Genomic DNA, 18,512 nt, shown 5'->3' on the forward strand with positions numbered 1-18,512 from the left:
GTCGCCGGCGCAGGATGGGGTCTTTGATGCAGAGATAGACATTGGGGTTCGGATCCCCACGGGGATTTTTTCTTTCATCTTTTTTCTCCATCTTGGACATTGCGGTTCGGATCACAACGTTGAGTTTTTCTTTCTTTTTGCTCCAATTTTTCCCACTACCCCTGCCAGTGCTTTTAATGGATACTAACCCTCATGTGTATCTCAGCAGCTGAGCCCCCGCCCTACTGCTTTAGGGAAAAGGGTCAGGGGTGTGGGATTCATGCCCCCATGTCTATTTCCGCAGTTTTAGCCCACGCCCTGCTGCTTTGGGGAAAGGGGCAGCGGTGGGAGACGGGCCACGGTGGACGGCTCCCCAGGGGAGTGGGATCAAAGCCCCCATTTTGCCATCAGGCAATAAATCAAACCAACGTCGCAGAAATCTTACATTTCTTGGGAGGGGAGGGGCTTGACCACTGGGGTATAATGGCCTCCAATATGGATGCCTGGGGAAAGTCATTGCGCATAGTGGCAGGCAGCAAAATGTGTCTCTTGGCCAATGGCCCCCAATGCCCTAAAATTTTGACAGATTTATGGGCACTGAAACAATGCTACACAAGTAGAAGAAGGACTTTCACAGTGATGGAACCCCTATTGAATGAACAGGAAATAACAATTCAAAAGCAGGAACAGATTTTTTGCAATTGGTAAAGTTTTTTTATATGAACTATAAAATTGCGCAATAAATCTTAGGAAAGGGCAAACGCTCTGCAATTTAGCAAACAAACAGGGTGGATTGTGTTCTCCCACTGTACCAAATTTGATCAGTATAGCTGAAAAAATGAGAGCAGGAGAGCCCCCGAACTCCCCCCCCTCTGGGGCTGGTTTTGGGCGACTGCGCATGCGCGTCCGCCATTAACGAATTAATTTTGAAGATAACGAATTTTCGTTAATTTCGAAAATTTTGGGGGGCAAAATTCGGAAATACCTTCAAAAACGAAACGCTGCCCCCCTCTACTTTTGCAACGAGTTTAGAATCAAATTTTTCGTGGATCGATCAAGCCTAGTAAAGACATGTAAGCCCCTGAGCTGTTCCTTTGGGATAATTGTGTTCTTGGTAATTGGTCCTTGTTGTGTTTGTGCAACCCTCCATTTAGCCTTATGATGATTCCTTGTGGTCATGGGTAAAATCCTGTTCGCAAGGCTATTGTCCCCCCTCCCCTGGCTGACCTAGTTTAAAGTGCGCCTGATAAAGTTTGCTAATCTGTGAGCAAAAAGGTGTTTTCTTACTTGTGTGAGATGCGCCTCATCCCTTGGCAGTAGGCCATCCTCCTCGAAAAGCAGGCCATGGTCGAGGAAGCCAAAGCGTTTCTCCTGACACCATTTTCTGAGTCAGTTATTGATTTGTACTAATTTTCTGGCCCTTGAAGGGCCACATCTTACAATGGGGAGAAGGGATGAAAAGACGACATGTACATTACTTTGTTTTAGCTTTTGTCGCACCCCAGCACTGATTCACCTTGCTTCAATACACAAACTCCACCACAGCAGGCTTTAGTCTTTTCAGTTTATTGAAGAAAACAATCCAAACTTATTTAAAAGGAAGAAAAGTAAGTAAAAAACCAATTGCAAGTGCAATCCTTAAAAGCAGTTCAATGATGTTGTAGATATTAGTTCAGAAACCCAAAAACAACACAAATAAATCCAAGAGACATGAATACATGAGCTTGAAAAGTAATCCAAACATGGATTTTAAGTAAGAGACAAGACAAGAGCTCCTTCTCGAAAAGCGAGGTTGCTCTGACTGGAGCAGGCCTGTAGCGAGGGGGGGGGGTTAGGGGTTCAACCCCCCCCCCCCCCGAAATTTTTCAAGTTATAAAAAAAATCTCGTTTACTCATGAATTTTAACTGGTTAACCAAATCCCCATGCTAAGTCTATGAGATGCAAAACATTAAGAGTCCCTCCAGGCAGATATTGACAGGTTTGTAGCAGGGAGGGGTATGTGCTAGGGGTTCAACCCCCCCCCCCCGAAATTTTCAAAACCCCTCCCGAAATTTTTTTCTGGCAACGGCCCTGGACTGGAGAGTTTCTCTAATTGCATTTCTTTTAACCCTCTTTGCAAAACATATACACATTCTTGTGCACCCTCATTTCTCCGCATCTGCCAGCTATCCTCACACTATGATGGAGCCCTGACCTCAACTTCATTTGAGCATCTCTGTCTAACTCCCCCTCACTCCCATTTGAGCCATGTTGACCATTCTCAGACTTCTTATCTTTGCTTGACTGAGAACTTTCCACACTCCCTTCCGTTCCCATGCCAACCTCTGCTTCTGAGTCCATCTGGCCTTCTGAGTCAACAATGTTCTCTGAGACCAACTGCGGATGCACATTCCCAGGAATGAACTGTTGATCCCCTAATCCCTGTGTCAAGCTGAACCACAACAGCTTTGTTCCAAGAGCTTGAAAATCATTTGTGATCTTTTGAAAGGTATGCCTAGCCGTATCATTGCTTCCTACATGAATCAACATGAGTGGGGGAGGGTGATGGGGCTTTAGGAGCCTGGTGAGCCTCTAAGTGACATGGTGTATTTTTGCCTCCAGGAGGTAGCATGTTTCTCAAGCTATCCATCCTGTCTGGAAATGATGGCTTCCATTCCTCTAAGGAGGGAGTCATCTACTACCAAGACCTGTTTCCTTTGTGGATTGACAGGGTATCTTTTGTGCAAGATAGTGTATAGGTCCCCTGAAAAGTGTTCCTGTTGAAGTGGATTGTGTAGGTGTAAAGTGTCCTCCTCCTTGACATCCCCAGTGCATTTGTCAATGACAATCCATTGAGATGCGTCCAAGAGCCCATCACTCTCCCAAGGGTGTTCCTGTTGCACCTGGTCTACAATTGGGGATGGAACATCTGCATGATTGTGTAAGTGTGAATGTGGTGATGCATCGTCCCCATCGGCTATCCCCCACACATTGATCAAGGGTGGCCCACTGAGCGGTATCTAAGTAATTGTGGTCCTCCACAAGATGTGTTTCCTGATCAGATGTTAGTGGTGTAAGAATTTGGAATCTGTTGTAGTAGAAAACTCTTTCATGAATTCAGGGGAAAAACTGTAAGGTAGAAATGCATGCTCATACCAGTATATAAATGCTGCATACTGTACGCAATCCAGTGTGCATTATACATTTATATTTTGGAGACAGTTATTTATTTTGAGTCAAAAGCATTGCATAAATAAATAAGTAGAAAACTGATAAAATACAGGGAGCACAAGCCGCTAAATAATTTTAGACCAAAAATGGGCAACAGCGACTACATTATATGTAGCTTTAAACAATTCTTCCTCTGTGCATGAGGCAGGGTATTGTGGGAAAGAATACAGATGCTGAGTTGTTTGTTCTGCTCCACAATCGCACAAGGTGGAGGATTCGTTTAGGTAGTGCCATTTTGCCAACTTCACTTCTGAGTCTGTTCAGGGACTTCCAAGTTGCCCGTTCTTGGTTTGCCCCAGGAGGAAGACCCTGATAGGGGGCCATCCAGTTGGAATTGCCTGATTTTTCTGCCCACAGAGATATTCTTGCTGTTTCTGGAGGAACATTAAAAGGTTCTCATAAAACGTTCCTTTAATTTAAGTATAATGGGAGGAGGCTGATAGACATACAGTGGGTGGCTTTCACATTTTTCAGCCTTATTTGTCTCACAATTAGCAGCAACTTCCCGTAGCATGTCGGGAGGGGGGGGGGAATGCCAGCTAGCTTATAAAGTCTATCATCCTGTGATTATTCTACATGTTTCCTTCAGTGCTATATTTGCTTGCTTCGCAGATTTATGCCAGACGGGGCAGGCATACTAAGCAGTTGAGTAGGACAAGGCCAGGGCTGATGTTCTTGTTAATGTTGGGTCTGCATCCCATGCGCTATCAGTAAGTTTCTGCAGGATATTATTTCATGCAGCTACTTTGTGCTTGGTGTTTGGTGCTTGCACAGTGCTTCCTAAATGTTAGTGTTTGATCTAAGGTGATGCCAAAATGTTTAGGGAGGGAGCAGTGTTCAAGCTCTTGGCCTTCCCAGATAACTTGCAATTTCCTGTTGGCATCATGATTATATAGATGGAAATCATACACTTGTGTCTTGGCAGGGTTAGGCTTCAGGTGGTTATCTTTGTAGTAGCTGGAGAGATCTTTCAGGGCATTAGTAAGTTGGTTTTCAACTGTTTCAAAGTCTTTTGCTTGTATTGTTAGGCCAAGGTCATTGGCATATATAAAGCTCTCCTTCTTGAATTGTGATGCCCAGAATGCAACACAGTGTTCTATGTGAGTTTGACCAAAGCAGAATAGTTTCACAAATCCCGTCTATACACTTTTACTCTGTGTGAGTGTATGACCATTCAGTTCTCCTTGTTCAGATTTATTTTGTTAATCTTTTTAATCCAATCTTTAAATGTAATTTTGAATCCTGATCTTGAAGAGCACTGGGCCCAACAGAGAATATAGTCTCCTGTAGTGTCTGTATTCTCAATCTGGAAATATTATAGCCCAGAGAAGCTCAATTTAGTAATTGTAGCTAAAATCTCAATTCATCCACCCTTTAAAAACCCACACTGTACATCTGGGCACTGAAATCCATAGGTTTATGTGCACCATTGCCCCTTTGCAAATGTGAATTTACCACTAGCAGCTCAGTTTGGAAAAGTGGACCATGTTGGCTGGGGGATTATGGCACTTGTCAAATATTAACTTTTGTAAGTACTTCAGTAGCTTCATTGAATGATTCTGAATCCAGATAAGAGAGAGGGGCAGAGAGATCTTACAAAGCTTCGCTTTTAAAAACAAAACAAAACACAAAAAAAACATTATTTTCTCCTTTGTCACCTTCTTTCTGCACCTTAAACTAATCAGTCCCTAATGTTTTATTCTCTCATGCTGATAATACCTGCCAGTCAGGGATTACATAATGGGTTGCTTTCCAAATTAAAAAAAAATATTTCCACCCTTGTCAGAGCAAGATATATCTTAAGTGTCTGTTAAATATTGGCAAAATTATTAGTAGCATAGACGTTAGGAGCCCCAATATATGCTGACCTTCCTTCCTTCCTTTCTCTCTCCATAAATATGAGTTTATTTGGGAAGTATGGAGAATCAGAACTGCCAGGGAAACCTGAAGGAGAATGTCAATAGAGACTCTTCATGCAGACCTAAAGTAACCTTCCCCTGTGCTATGGTTTACACATGCATGCTCATTACTATTTATTTGCCATTTAGATACACTGTAAAGGCAGCATTTGATAAAATATTAAATATGCCAAAAATAAGGAAGGCTTATAAAAGGTTAGAGCAGCAATTCTATAAAAGTAGCATTAAAACAGCATGTCAGAATTATTCAAGCAAAGTTTTATTCACACAAGTTAAGAAAAAAAGCAAAGCTTCAGAAAATAACCTCCCCCCCCCCCTTTCTCCTAAGCTAGGAGTGGATAAATTGCAGCACAGTTTTTTTGACCCCTAAAGCTCCCCATCAGTTCACCAGATTCAACCCTCCAAATCTTGTACAAATATTTTTGGGTATGGATTTCAGTTATTTTTGTATCAAACCATGGAGAAAATCTGTCAATGCCAGAAAATCTAGAAATATACCATCACCCTAACCCAACAAGTAACACAGAACCTTGTGTTATCCCGCATAGCTTATCTTTTCCTCTACAATTTCAAAATGGTGACAGGAAGACCTATGACATTCTTGGCAAGAAAGGATCTCTAAACCTGCTGAAACATCCTAGTGAGATGTTCTGCATGTATTCTAAATGCTTACTCTCCTTATTCATGCAATTTCTACCAATACATTTTTAGGCAGTGCAATTTGTTTTTGACACTTCAAACTATTATGAAATGATGCCTGAAATATATGAATAGCAATTAATAAAGTCAAGATTTAACACTAAGCTAGTAATCTCATCCCTGACAGCTTTCTTTATCAAAGTTAGAACAATTCTGGGATGGAATTTTCCCCATTTAAAACGAAGTGAACCATTTTATCAACCCAGATATCAACATACTTTTGGTGGTCCAGTCAAGTGATAGAATTATATCAAAGTGGAATATTTTTCAGTATGCAGTTGGCTCTCCATCTCTACAGATTCTGCATCCACAAATTCAAAATCAATGGCTGGAAATATTTGTTTTCTTAAAAAAATCGGAAAAGCAAACCATATTTTCCTATTTCATGTAGAAGGATACCATTTTACTATGCTGTTGTATATAATGGGACTTGAGCATCAGATTTTGGAACCCACAGGGAGTCTTCAAAGGCCCACTGTAAACATAAGTCTCTTAAGCAGACAGACATGTGAACCAGTTTGAAATAACAATTTTGGTATTTATAGATTGGAGCTAAGTAACTGTTACAGATCATGAATCAAAGAAACCTGGAGACCTTAACTAATTAAAGATCAAATCATATCAAATGGTGTTAATATAAGTAGCAGGAAAAAAATGAATAGTCAACGTCTATGCCCCAAATGCAGATAAAACAACATCCCCCCCCCAAAAAAAATCAAGAATTTAAAGAAATAGAATATTTAGATTTACTAATGCTCAGTGACATCAATGCAGTTGTGGATTTGACCATGGATTGAAAAGCTAAAAAGATATCATGAAAACAGTTACATGAAGGATATGGAATAAGAGACGTATGGCAGGAATTGAATAATGATGAAAAGGATTATACCTTTTATTCAAACACACACAAACCTTACTCTAGAATTGGCAAGATATGGACTTCAAACAGTTTGTTGGGAATATTGAAAAAATTGAAATACACCCAAAGATATTATCAGACTATGCCCCAATTTCAGTTTATATGAAAATATCAAAAGATTATCAACTTGGCAACTTAATGATTATTTAATGAATTTTTAAAAAGAAAAAAATGTTTAAAATGGCTTTGTGTTTAATGATAAATGGGATATGAAACTTTTTAAAGGGAGAAGAGAAACATGAAGGAAAGGGGAAGAAAAATGTAAAAATAAAAACAATCACCCTCAAAAATGATTCACCACCTCCCCAATTTTGTAATGAGTATTGAAATATTTTTTTTCATTATATGTATACTTTTCCATTATATATATAAAGCTTTTTATGGGGGGGATTGGCTCAGGCTTCGTGTGTGAGAGTAGAAGAACATGTACAGAAACCACAAGAAAAATAAGAGAGAGAATCAAAATAGTAAACAAACAACTTACATTATTATTTTTAAATTATTATTATTATTATTATTATTATTATTATTATTATTATTTAATTTTAAAAATAATTGTTGGGGGGGGAGGAAGGCTGCTAAATTGATGCAGGAGTACAAACAAACCAGAGGGTACACACACCCACACAAGCTAGGGGAACTGGGGCAGGAGTACACACAAGCTAGAAGGTAGAACAGGGAAGGGGAATAAATGAATAAATGAATTAGTCAAAGAGGTGAACAAGAAGAAGAAAAAAATTGTGGCTTTTTTGGATATACATATCTCCAAAAAAACCAACATTTTTTTCTTCTTCTTGTTCAATTTATATCCCCAAAAAGGGAAATGCTAAAGAATGCTCAAACTTCCATACAGTGGCACTAATTTCCCATGCCAGTAAGGTAATGCTCAAAATCCTGCAAGGCATGGAGCAAGAGTTGCCAGATGTCCACACTGGGTTCAGAAAAGGCAGAGGAACGAGAGACCAAATTGCCAATATCCGCTGGATAATGGAGGAAGCCAGGGAGCTTCAGAAAAACATCTATTTCTGCTTTATTGACTATTCTAAAGCCTTTGACTGTGTGGATCATAATAAACTGTGGCATGTTCTTGGTGGTATGGGGATACCAAGTCACCTTGTCTGTCTCCTGAGAAATCTGTATAAAGATCAAGTAGCCACAGTAAGAACAGACCACGGAACAACAGATTGGTTCAAGATTGGGAAATTCAACTTGTACGCAGAACACATCATGCGACATGCGGGGCTTGAGGAATCCAAGGCTGGAGTTAAAATTGCTGGAAGAAACATTAACAACCTTAGGTATGCAGATGATACCACTCTGATGGCTGAAAGTGTGGAGGAGCTGAGGAGCCTTATCACCAAGGTGAAAGAAGAAAGTGCAAAAGCTGGGCTGCAGTTAAACATCAAGAAAACCAAGATTATGGCAACCAGACCGATTGATAACTGGCAAATAGAGGGAGAAAACGTGGAGGCAGTGACAGACTTTATATTTCTAGGCGCGAAGATCACTGCAGATGCAGACTGCAGCCAGGAAATCAGAAGACGTCTACTTCTTGGGAGGAGAGCAATGGCCAACCTTGACAAAATAGTGAAAAGCAGAGACATCACACTATCAGTGAAGGCCTGCATAGTTAAAGCAATGGTATTCCGCATAGTAACCTATGGATGTGAGAGCTGGATAGTAAGGAAAGCTGAGCAAAGGAAGATAGATGCTTTTGAACTTTGGTGCTGGAGGGAAATCCTGAGGGTGCCTTGGACCGCAAGAAGATCCAATGAGTCCATACTTCCATAAATAATGCCCAGCTGCTCACTGGAGGGAAGGATATTAGAGGCAAAGCTGAAGTATTTTGGCCACATCATGAGAAGACAGGAAAGCTTGGAAAAGATCATTATGCTGGGAAAAATGGAAGGAAAAAGGAAGAGAGGCCGACCAAGGCAAGATGGATGGATGGTATCCTTGAAGTGACTGGCTTGACCTTGAGGGAACTGGGGGTGGTGATGGCCGACAGGGAGCTCTGGTGTGGACTGGTCCATGAGGTCACGAAGAGACAGAAACGACTGCGCAAATGAAGAAGAAGATATATATCTCCAAAGAAGCCATTTCTGCTTCTTTTTCTTCCTTTCTTTTTTCCTTCCTTCCTTCCTTCCTTACACACACACACAGGGACGGAAGGTGTAGGACAGAGTACAGAAGCAAGAAGATAGGGCTGGGGCGCATTGAATTCTCCCCATGTGGACTTAAGGAAGTCAGGCTATCTCCTCCCCTCACTAAACCACTGCGACAAATGTAAACAATATTTATACACCCCCAAAATGATCTTTCACACGCCACCAATGACACCCACCATCACTTCCCTAGCAAAATACAGTAGAGTCTCACTTATCCAAGTTAAATGGGCCGGCAGAAGCTTGGATAAGCAAATATCTTGGATAATAAGGAGAGATGAAGGAAAAGCCTATTAAACATCAAATTAGGTTATGATTTTACAAATTAAGCACCAAAACATCATGTTATACAACAAATTTGACAGAAAAAGTAGTTCAATATTCAGTAATGTTATGTTGTAATTACTGTATTTATGAATTTAGCACCAAAATATCACGATATATTGAAAACATTGACTACAAAACTAGCTTGGATAATCCAGAGGCTTGGATGAGTGAGGCTTGGATTAGTGAGACTCTACTGTAGTAAAAAGAAGGACTGAAAGATATTAAACTAAGAAAACCTAATGAAATTGCCAAAGGAAAAGACTGGAATTGAGTCCAAAAGTGATCCCAAGCAATGGTGGCATTGAGATAGAACACGGAGCTAGCTAGCACATGATCTCTCTCTCTCTCCTCTCTCTCTCTCTCTCTCTCTCTCTCTCTCTCTCTCTCTCCCTCCCTCCCTCCCTCCCTCCCTCCCTCCCTCCCTCCCTCCCTCCCTCTCTCTCTCTCTCTCTCTCTCCCTCCCTCTCTCTCATACACACACACAAGCCAGGATGCCACAGGAAAATGGAGGTCACCCTGATATATAGACCAGCTTGTAAAAAAGACACATGATCTGCTTTCTTGCAGCCAATGCCGTCAGCCATGTAGTTTGCTTCGGCTGTGTCAATCCAAGCCCCATTGCCTGTTCTGTTTTTGGAGATTTGGTTTCTGCAACTGATGGATTTCCCAGATCCCATTTTGAAAATGGCACTGTGCACACTCCTACTACTACACACAGTTCAACATAGAAAAAAAGAATGAAGGGGAGGGGAAAAGAGTGGGTTGGAAGAAATATGGCAGCACCTATAAAACTAACCCATTTTTATTTTTGCTTGAGCTTTTGCAGATATAAAGTCACTTCTTTGGCTGTATCTTTTGTGGATATAAACCCACACTCTGTATTGCATTATTCTGTACTGTATAACAGTGTTTCCTTTACTTGAATGCAAAGCCAAGCTGCCACTTGATTTGTGGCATATTGAAAGCACCTTTTTTGAGAAGAACTAAACCAGGCAATACTTTTAATATAGTATGGGAATTAACAGGGGGCAATCTAGACCATGCTGAATCCAGGACCATTCTCCAAACATGCCAGGACTTCATTTACCCCCTTGGGCTATCACTTCTTCCATGCTGCTGCCACTCATAGCTGGCCATGGAGTTCTGTCCAAGCTTCTGACCACCGCAAACACTTTGTTGGTTATTAGAACAGGATGCTCACTTGACCAAGAAAGAGGGGTATAGTCAGAGCAGGGAAAGCATGATGGTTGCAGTGTCTGTCTGAACAGCACAATGGGCCAAATTGGACATGATCTAGATATCAAATCTACCCCAAAGCCCTGGGATACTCCAGAGTTTAAAGCAAACTCCATAGTATCCCCTAACAATGCTTGAAGTGTGTCAAAGTTGAGATACTCTCTGGAAACCAATGTGCATCATGAAGACTTCCAGCCATCTTTTGTGATGAATAAGTTTTTTTTAATTAGTGTAGAAATGCCCTGAATCAAAAATTGCTGGGTGGACTGTTGCATGTAGAATAGCTTTTCAGTCAAAAACAGAGGTTGATACATCATGGACAAATCGGTACTGAGTGAAGAGGACCATAAAAGGTTTTCTTGGAATATATCTTGAGGAAGCAGGAAGAAAAGGAAGGAGACTGCCCTGGAATATAGTTTGGCAGAGCTCACCTCTATTCCTTATGTGTGAGTTAAACTGAATAATTCCTCATAACAATGTCTTGTTTTTGGACAGAGACTAATGAAACTATAGCAATAATAAGTAGCTCTTCAATAGCTTAGTGAATGTTCTCATTTTATTTGCTGGAATGGCCGCTACTTCATCACATATAAATAAAAAAATCCACTTAAAATCTGGTATCTGCCTCCTTCAAAATTCTGGGGTTTGTAGTTTAGGGAGGAGTCTTTAACAGCCTCAATAAACTACAAACCCCAGATTTTTCTAGGAGGCATAAACCAGATTTTAAATGAAATTTTTTTCTCTAGTGTGAGGATTTTTTTCTCTAGTGTGAGGAACAAGAGCAAGCTTCTGATAGTAATGAAGTCTGAGTGTGAATCTGCTTAAAGAACACTCATAGATCTTGGGGAGTGCATGACACTACATTTGCTGTGAACAGGACCGGCCCGAGGAAATTGAAAGGGGTACGAAAAAGTTTTTTGCGCCCCCCCCCACACCGCGGCAGGCGTGACCAGGACTGGCCCTGCCTCCCATGCCCTAACCCCACCTCCCGAGCCAGGCAGCCCCGCCTCCTATGGTGCGGGTGGTGCAGGAGGCGGGGCCAGGGCATGCGGTGCGGGAGGCAGGGCCAGACCTGGCCCCACCTCCCGCGGCGTGCGTCCCGGCCCAGCCAGGCTGCGGCGGGAGTTCTTCCAGACTGCAGCCTGGAAGGACTCCCGCCGCAGCAGGCACGCACCGTGGGAGGCGTGGACGGTCCTGCCTCCCATGGCGCGCATCCTGGCCCAGCCAGGCTGCATGTGGTGGGAGTCCTTTCAGGCCGCGGCCTCCATCGTGGCCTGTAAGGACTGTCGCCACACGCAGCCTGGCTGGGCCAGGGCGCGCCCCACGAGAGTCGGGGCCAGATCTGGCCACACCTCCCACATCGTGCGACCCCACCTCCCAGGTGTGGCCCCGCCTCCGCCAGGTGTGGCCCCACCTCCCAGGGGCTCAATAGCACCCCTGGGAAGATGGCACCCAATGCAGGGGCGTGGTCAGCATGCCGTGTTGGGCCGGGCCTGGCTGTGAATATCTAAAGAAAAGGGGGCAGGGAAATGTACTGCTAGAGGTGAAATTATTAATATGACAGTAAGACTACAACCTTAAGAATATCACATTTCTTATTTGAATAAATGTGCATGAACATAAGTAATGTGAATATTCTTGCACATTATGCTTTAATTTCTTAATAGGTTTATAGGAAATAGTGACTCACAAGAAGTGAGAATGACCCCAAAAGCATGGAAAGAGAAGTGCCTCCCCTCCTCAGTCCATAACCTACACATAGCAACATGAAACATATGTGACAGATATCCATCTTTTTATTTATAAGAGTGCTTAGGCTGTTTCTAGGTTTAAAGGGCCCCTGGACAAACCAATTCCTCCTTACTGATGTATCGTGATACTTAATTGCTGGTGCAGTAAGCAAAGGCAGTGGTAGAGCTTGAAGATATTTAATTTTCTCATAAAGCCCTCACTTGATGGCTGCTTGAGGGTCATGGGAAAACATGCTGGCAGGTCAGTGCTGCCTGGAAAAATGATTCACAAAAGAACAACAAGGTCCAGAACACCCTCAATTTCTTTTGTGTATCATTTTGTTAGCAATCATAAAGACGTTATAACTTATGGCAGCGCTATGAATGACAGACCTGCAGATCGCCCCATTATCATCAGCCCCAATCACGTCCTGTAAATTCAGGGATATGATTATTTATGGAGTCTATCTATTTGTAATATGGTTTTCCATTTTTTGTACTGCCTTCTGCCTTAGCAAGCATTATTGTGTTAGTGAGTCACATCTATATATATAAAAGAGTGATGGAATCCTGGCAACCGCCAAAACAACAAAACTAAACACCCCACAACCTCAAAAATTGACAACACAACCCATCATCCATGCCTCTAGGTTGATACAACAAAAAGAAAAGAAAAATAAAGTCCTAATTAGAGGGAGAGGAAGAATTATTTTTATCCAATTGCTGCCAGTTAGAAGGCTAAACTCCGCCCACTTGGTCTCCTAGCAACCCACTCAGCCCAGGGGACAGGCAGAGTTAGGCCTCACTTAGGCCTCTTCCACACTGCCTATAAAATACAGATTATCAGATTTTAACTGGATTAGATGGCAGTGTAGACTCAAGGCCCTTCCACACAGCTATATAACCCATATAATCTTATATTATCTGCTTTAACTGGATTATCTGGACTCCACACCTTTACCCTTTACCTTAACTACCACCAATTCCTCAATACTTTATTTCCCATACCACCATACTTCGCCACAGCAACGCGTGGCCGGGCACAGCTAGTCTTATAATATGTCTAAAGTATGATGGTCTTTGTTTAGCCATCTTAGTTTCTAGGGAGATTTCAGGCTTAATTTGCTATAGGACTCATTTATTGATCTTTTTTATCAGTACTCAGTATCTATAGATCTCTTATCTATCATCACATTTCAGATAAGTTGATTTTATTTTTAGCAGCTTTCTGCACTATCTAACATTCAACACCATACAGAGAAATTTAAAATATGGTAGCATGAGTAATGTTAACTTTAGTATTCAACAGTGTGCCTTTACTTGTCCAGTTCCTTCTTACATAGTTGTGCTTTATTAAAAATTTATCTTTTTCTTTTTGCCATGGTTTTTGCATCACTAATCAGAGGAAGAAAAGAAGACGATTGTAGGTAGAGAAGACAAACCATTGTCCTTCACACTTATCCAAAGGTTATGGATTCGCCTTTGTTAAGCTCTGGTCTACTGAAATGGATCACCTTTAATAATAATTTATCCTGCAGTGACATCTGGTGGCTATATGCTTTGAAAACTGGGAAAAAAAATCAATTTAGCAGAAAACAATATTTGGCAATCTTTGGCATGTCTACACTAGCTGGTAAATCTGGGGCAGTCCAAAGCAGAAGTCTTCCAGGTGGTCCCAGAAACAGCCATCTGCATCCTTCTGAATACGCTGCAGTTGCTTGTTGATTTCAGTCTATACAGGCAAATGAGCCAATCACTTTACCTTCCTTGTCACTGTGTTGTCAAAAACTTTTGCTTCTGGAACATGGCCATACAGCCTGGAAAACTCACAGCATCCCAGTGTTTCCAGCCATGAAAGCCTTCGACAAGATGTTGATACTTTTCAATTTCTGCAGCCTGAGGATGTGGACAGAATCCTTGGAAAGATGAGTCACCATGTGTGTTGTATACTCTTGCCCCTCCTAGCTCAATAAACAGGCCAGAGGAGGGCTGACAGAGTAGATGAAGGAAGTGATACATGCATCCTTGCAGGACTTCAGCATGTCTCAGGGAGGCTGTGGTAAGGCCTCTTGTAAGAAACCTTTTCTGGACCCTACTGTACTTGATAATTATAGACAGGTGTCGCACCTCAGCCTTGATTCACCTTGCTCTAGCACACAAACTCCACAGTAGGTTTGAGTCTTTGTAGTGTATTAAAGAAAGATAGTAAAAAGTTCTTCAAAAGTAAAAGTAAAGCATCAAAAGTCAGTTACAAATATAGTCCTGAGATATAAGTCCAGAGCTTACCAGGAATAAACAACATCCAAAGGGAACATGGCAAAATCCAAGAAACATAGATGTGCAATATGGCCTGCAATATAATCCCAAGTACAGCAGGGAAACTAGAGCTTGCTTCTCTGGTCGCAAGAAAGTTGCTTTGACAATAACCTTTCCCCCAAAGTACCCCTTTTATCACATCACTCTTTGCAACACATGAAAGCATTTCTTTGCCATCTCACCTCCCCCTGTCTGTTTGCAATCCTTACAATACACCGCACTCTCAATTCCAAACGCTCAGATCTATCTTAGGAGCCCATCCCATCAAAGTCAGTTTACTCATTATCAAGCTGAGATGCATTAGTAAACTGGGAATCTTCCAACCTCCCATCCTCCCTTTTCAAGTCAGTGTGCACCTGGCTGGCTTCACTGGATTCAGGGTCATCAATTCCAACCCTGCATGTGGGAAACTGAACTTGTATTATCTGTTCCTCATCTTCCAAAGTTACAGGCCTTTCGGGGATATTTTGAATCCAAATCTCTCTTTCCTCATCAGAATCAATTCTAGATTCAAGCTGAATCACAACAACAGGTCCCCAACCTTCTATTTTGGGGCAAGATACTTGCATGTATGGAGACTTCTCAACTTCATGCGTTCCTGGATGAAACCAATCATCTAGATCCATTTCATTCTGATTCCAGGCTTGGTTATGGGACAGAGACAACTTTGGCCACATTGATGAATGACAGGGGAAATGTGTCCCTGCTGGTTCTGCTGGATCTTTCACTGGTTTTCAATACCATCAGCTATTGTATCATTCTGAGTCGCCTTGGAGTTACTCTTCTTCAGTGGCTCTGTTCTTTCTTGGAGAGCCAGCCTCAAAAGGTGTTACTGGGGGATTCTTGTTTGACTCCTTGACCATTGCCCTGTGAACTCCCTCAGAGTTAAGTCTTGTCCCCCATGCTATTTAACATCTACATGAAACTGCTGGGAAAGTTTATTCAGAATTTGGAGGTTTGTTGTCGCCAGTATGCTGATGACACCCATCACTACTACTCCTTCCACTTAATTCCAAATAAGCTGTGGTCTACCTTAGAGTCTCCACTTTAGCCATACAAGTTCCTGTAACTAAGGCAGGGATTGTAGTGATCAGTGCACTCCTCTACTCTTATGGCAGTAGTTTTCCCCAGCCCACGCCATTGGTCAAATGTCTTGCCAGTGGCATTGCGGTCAGGCAGGGCTATGCAAGATTATTTAAGATGCCACTTTCCTGACTTGGCCTCTTTGCTGTTTCTCCACACCCCACCCACCTCGACAGGAAGTTCAAGTTGCCTCTTTTTTTGCTTTGAGCGGGGTTTTTTTTGCCAAGCTATTTTAGATTAGTAACTAGCTGTGCCCGACCACACGTTGCTGTGGCATTGTCTGGTGGTGTTGGTAAGAACTTGTAGAGGTAGTGGTGGTATTGAATATCTATTGTATGGTTGTCTTTATGTTTAGTATGCATTTGGTTGTTTGTGTACTGTGAAAGTGGTGAGGGTAGAGGGGGTCTATGTCCCTGTGTAGTATTGTATAGTACTTATACGTTGTTCATGTGTTGTGAATGCTTGGTTTGTGTCCTGCTGCATAGTAGAAAGGGTTGGGCTGGATGGCCCTTAGAGGTCTCTCCAAACTCTTGGATTCTATGCTTCATTCTATCTATCTATTATTATTATTATCATCATCATCATCATCATCATCATCATCATCTTCATCTTCATCATCATAATCATTATTATGTAGAGGCTGGATGGCCATCTGTCAAGAGTGCTTGGATTGTGTCCTCCTGCATGGTAGAAGGAAGTTGATCTGGATGATGCTTAGGGGTTACTCCAAACCTTAGGATTGTATTATGTTGTTGTTGTTGTTGTTGTTGTTGTTGTTGTTGGTATTATTAGTAGTAGTAGTATTGAGAGGCTGAGTGGCCATCTGTTGGGAGTGCTTGGATTGTGTCCTGCATGGCAGAATTGGGTTGGGCTGGATGGCCCTTAGAGGTCTCTCCAAACTCTTGGATTCTATGCTTCATTCTATCTATTATTATTATCATCATCATCATAATCATCATCATCATCATCATCATTATGTAGAGGCTGGATGGCCATCTGTCAAGAGTGCTTGGATTGTGTCCTCCTGCATGGTAGAAGGAAGTTGATCTGGATGATGCTTAGGGGTTACTCCAAACCTTAGGATTGTATTATGTTGTTGGTGTTGTTGTTGTTGTTGTTGTTGTTGTTGTTGTTGGTATTATTAGTAGAGGCTGAGTGGCCATCTGTTGGGAGTACTTGGATTGTGTCCTGCATGGCAGAATTGGGTTGGACTGGATGGCCTTTAGGGGTGTCTCCTAACTGTCTGATGCTATGATTCGATGTGTATTATTATTGTGCAGGTATTGGATGGCCATCTGTCAGGAGTGCTTGGTTTGTGTCGTCCTGCATGGTAGAAGGAAGTTGAACTGGATGATCCATAGGGGTGTCTCCTAACCTTAGGATTGTATGATATTATTATTATTATTATTATTATTATTATTATTATTATTATTATTATTGAGAGGCTGGGTGGCCATCTATTGGGTGTGCTTGGATTGTGTCCTCCATGGCAGAATTGGGTTGGAGTGGATTACCACAGTAATTATTTCACATTACAGTAGAATCTCACTTATCCAACATTGGCTTATCCAGTGTTCTGGATTATCCAGCGCAGTCTGCCTTTTAGTAGTCAGTGTTTTTGTAGTCAATGTTTTAAATTCATTGTGATATTTTGGTGCTATATTTGTAAATACAGTAATTACAACAGAGCATTACTGAGCATTGAACTACTTTTTCTGTCAAATTTGTTGTATAACATGATGTTTGGTGCTTAATTTGTATAATCATTACCTAATTTGATGTTTAATTGGCTTTTTCTGAATCCCTTCTTATTATCCAACATATTCACTTATCCAATGTTCTGCCGGCCTGTTTATGTTGGATAAGTGAGACTCTACTGTATATTTATAATCTTATATTATCTGCTTAGAACTGGATTATATGAGGCCCCTTCTATACAGCTGTATAAAATGCACACTGAAGTGAATTATCTGGCAGTGTGGACTCAAGATAATCCAGTTCTAAGCAGATAATATAAGATTATAAATGGGTAATATAGCTGTGTGGAAGGGCCTTGAGTTACACTGCCATATAATCTAGTTAAAATCAGATAATCTGTATCTTATAGGCAGTGTGGAAGAGGCCTGAGGCCTAACTGTGCCTATCCCCTGGGCTGAGTAGGTTGCTAGGAGACCAAGTGGGCAGAGCTTAGCCTTCTAACTGGCAGGAATTGGATAAAAACAATTATTCCTCTCCCTCTAATTAGGACTTTATTTTTCTTTTCTTTATGTTGTATGAACGTAGAGGCATGGATGAGGGGTTGTGTTGCCAAGTTTAGTGTTTCTGGGATGTGTAGTTTTGTTGTTTTGTCCTAGGCCGAAATTTTTTTATCTATCTATCTATCTATCTATCTATCTATATACTAGCTTTGCCCGGCGACGCGTAGCTGTGGCTTATGGGAATCCTTTGTTGGCCAGGTGGAATAGCAGTGAATAGCCTTGCAGTCTCAAAGCCTGGCCGTTTTCTGGAGTAGCTGGAGCTGTTTGTTGTATGAAGGTAGAGGCATGGATGAGGGGTTGTGCTGCCAAGTTTAGTGTTTCTAGGATGTGTAGTTTTGTTGTTTTGTCCTAGGCCGAAATTTTATTACCCTATATATACACACACACACACACACACACACACACACACACACACACACACACTAGCTGTGCCCGGCCACGCGTTGCTGTGGCGAAGTCTGGTGGTATGGGAAATAAAGTATTGAGGAATTGGTGGTAATTAAGGTAAAGGGTAAACGTTTTCCCCTGACATTAAGCCCAGTCATGTCTGACTCTGGGGGTTGGGGCTCATCTCCATTTCTAAGCCGAAGAGCCGGCGTTGTCCATAGACTCCTCCAAGGTCACGTGGGATGACTGCATGGAGCGGTGTTACCTTCCCACCGGAGCAGTA

General features: G+C 41.8%; 1 long non-coding RNA gene across 2 annotated transcripts in view; it reads left to right on the plus strand.

The window, feature by feature from the left end:
* The first annotated feature begins 2,331 nt into the window (after positions 1–2,331).
* LOC134296136 (uncharacterized) overlaps positions 2,332–18,512 on the plus strand; it is a 57,339-nt gene continuing 41,158 nt past the window's right edge. For both annotated transcript variants that reach the window (XR_010002710.1, XR_010002711.1), the window contains exon 1: positions 2,332–2,468. This is a non-coding gene — a long non-coding RNA (uncharacterized LOC134296136). The remainder of the gene's footprint in view (positions 2,469–18,512) is intronic.

The sequence above is a fragment of the Anolis carolinensis genome, chromosome 2, assembly GCF_035594765.1.
Source record: "Anolis carolinensis isolate JA03-04 chromosome 2, rAnoCar3.1.pri, whole genome shotgun sequence".
In the NCBI taxonomy this organism is placed as follows: domain Eukaryota; kingdom Metazoa; phylum Chordata; class Lepidosauria; order Squamata; family Dactyloidae; genus Anolis; species Anolis carolinensis.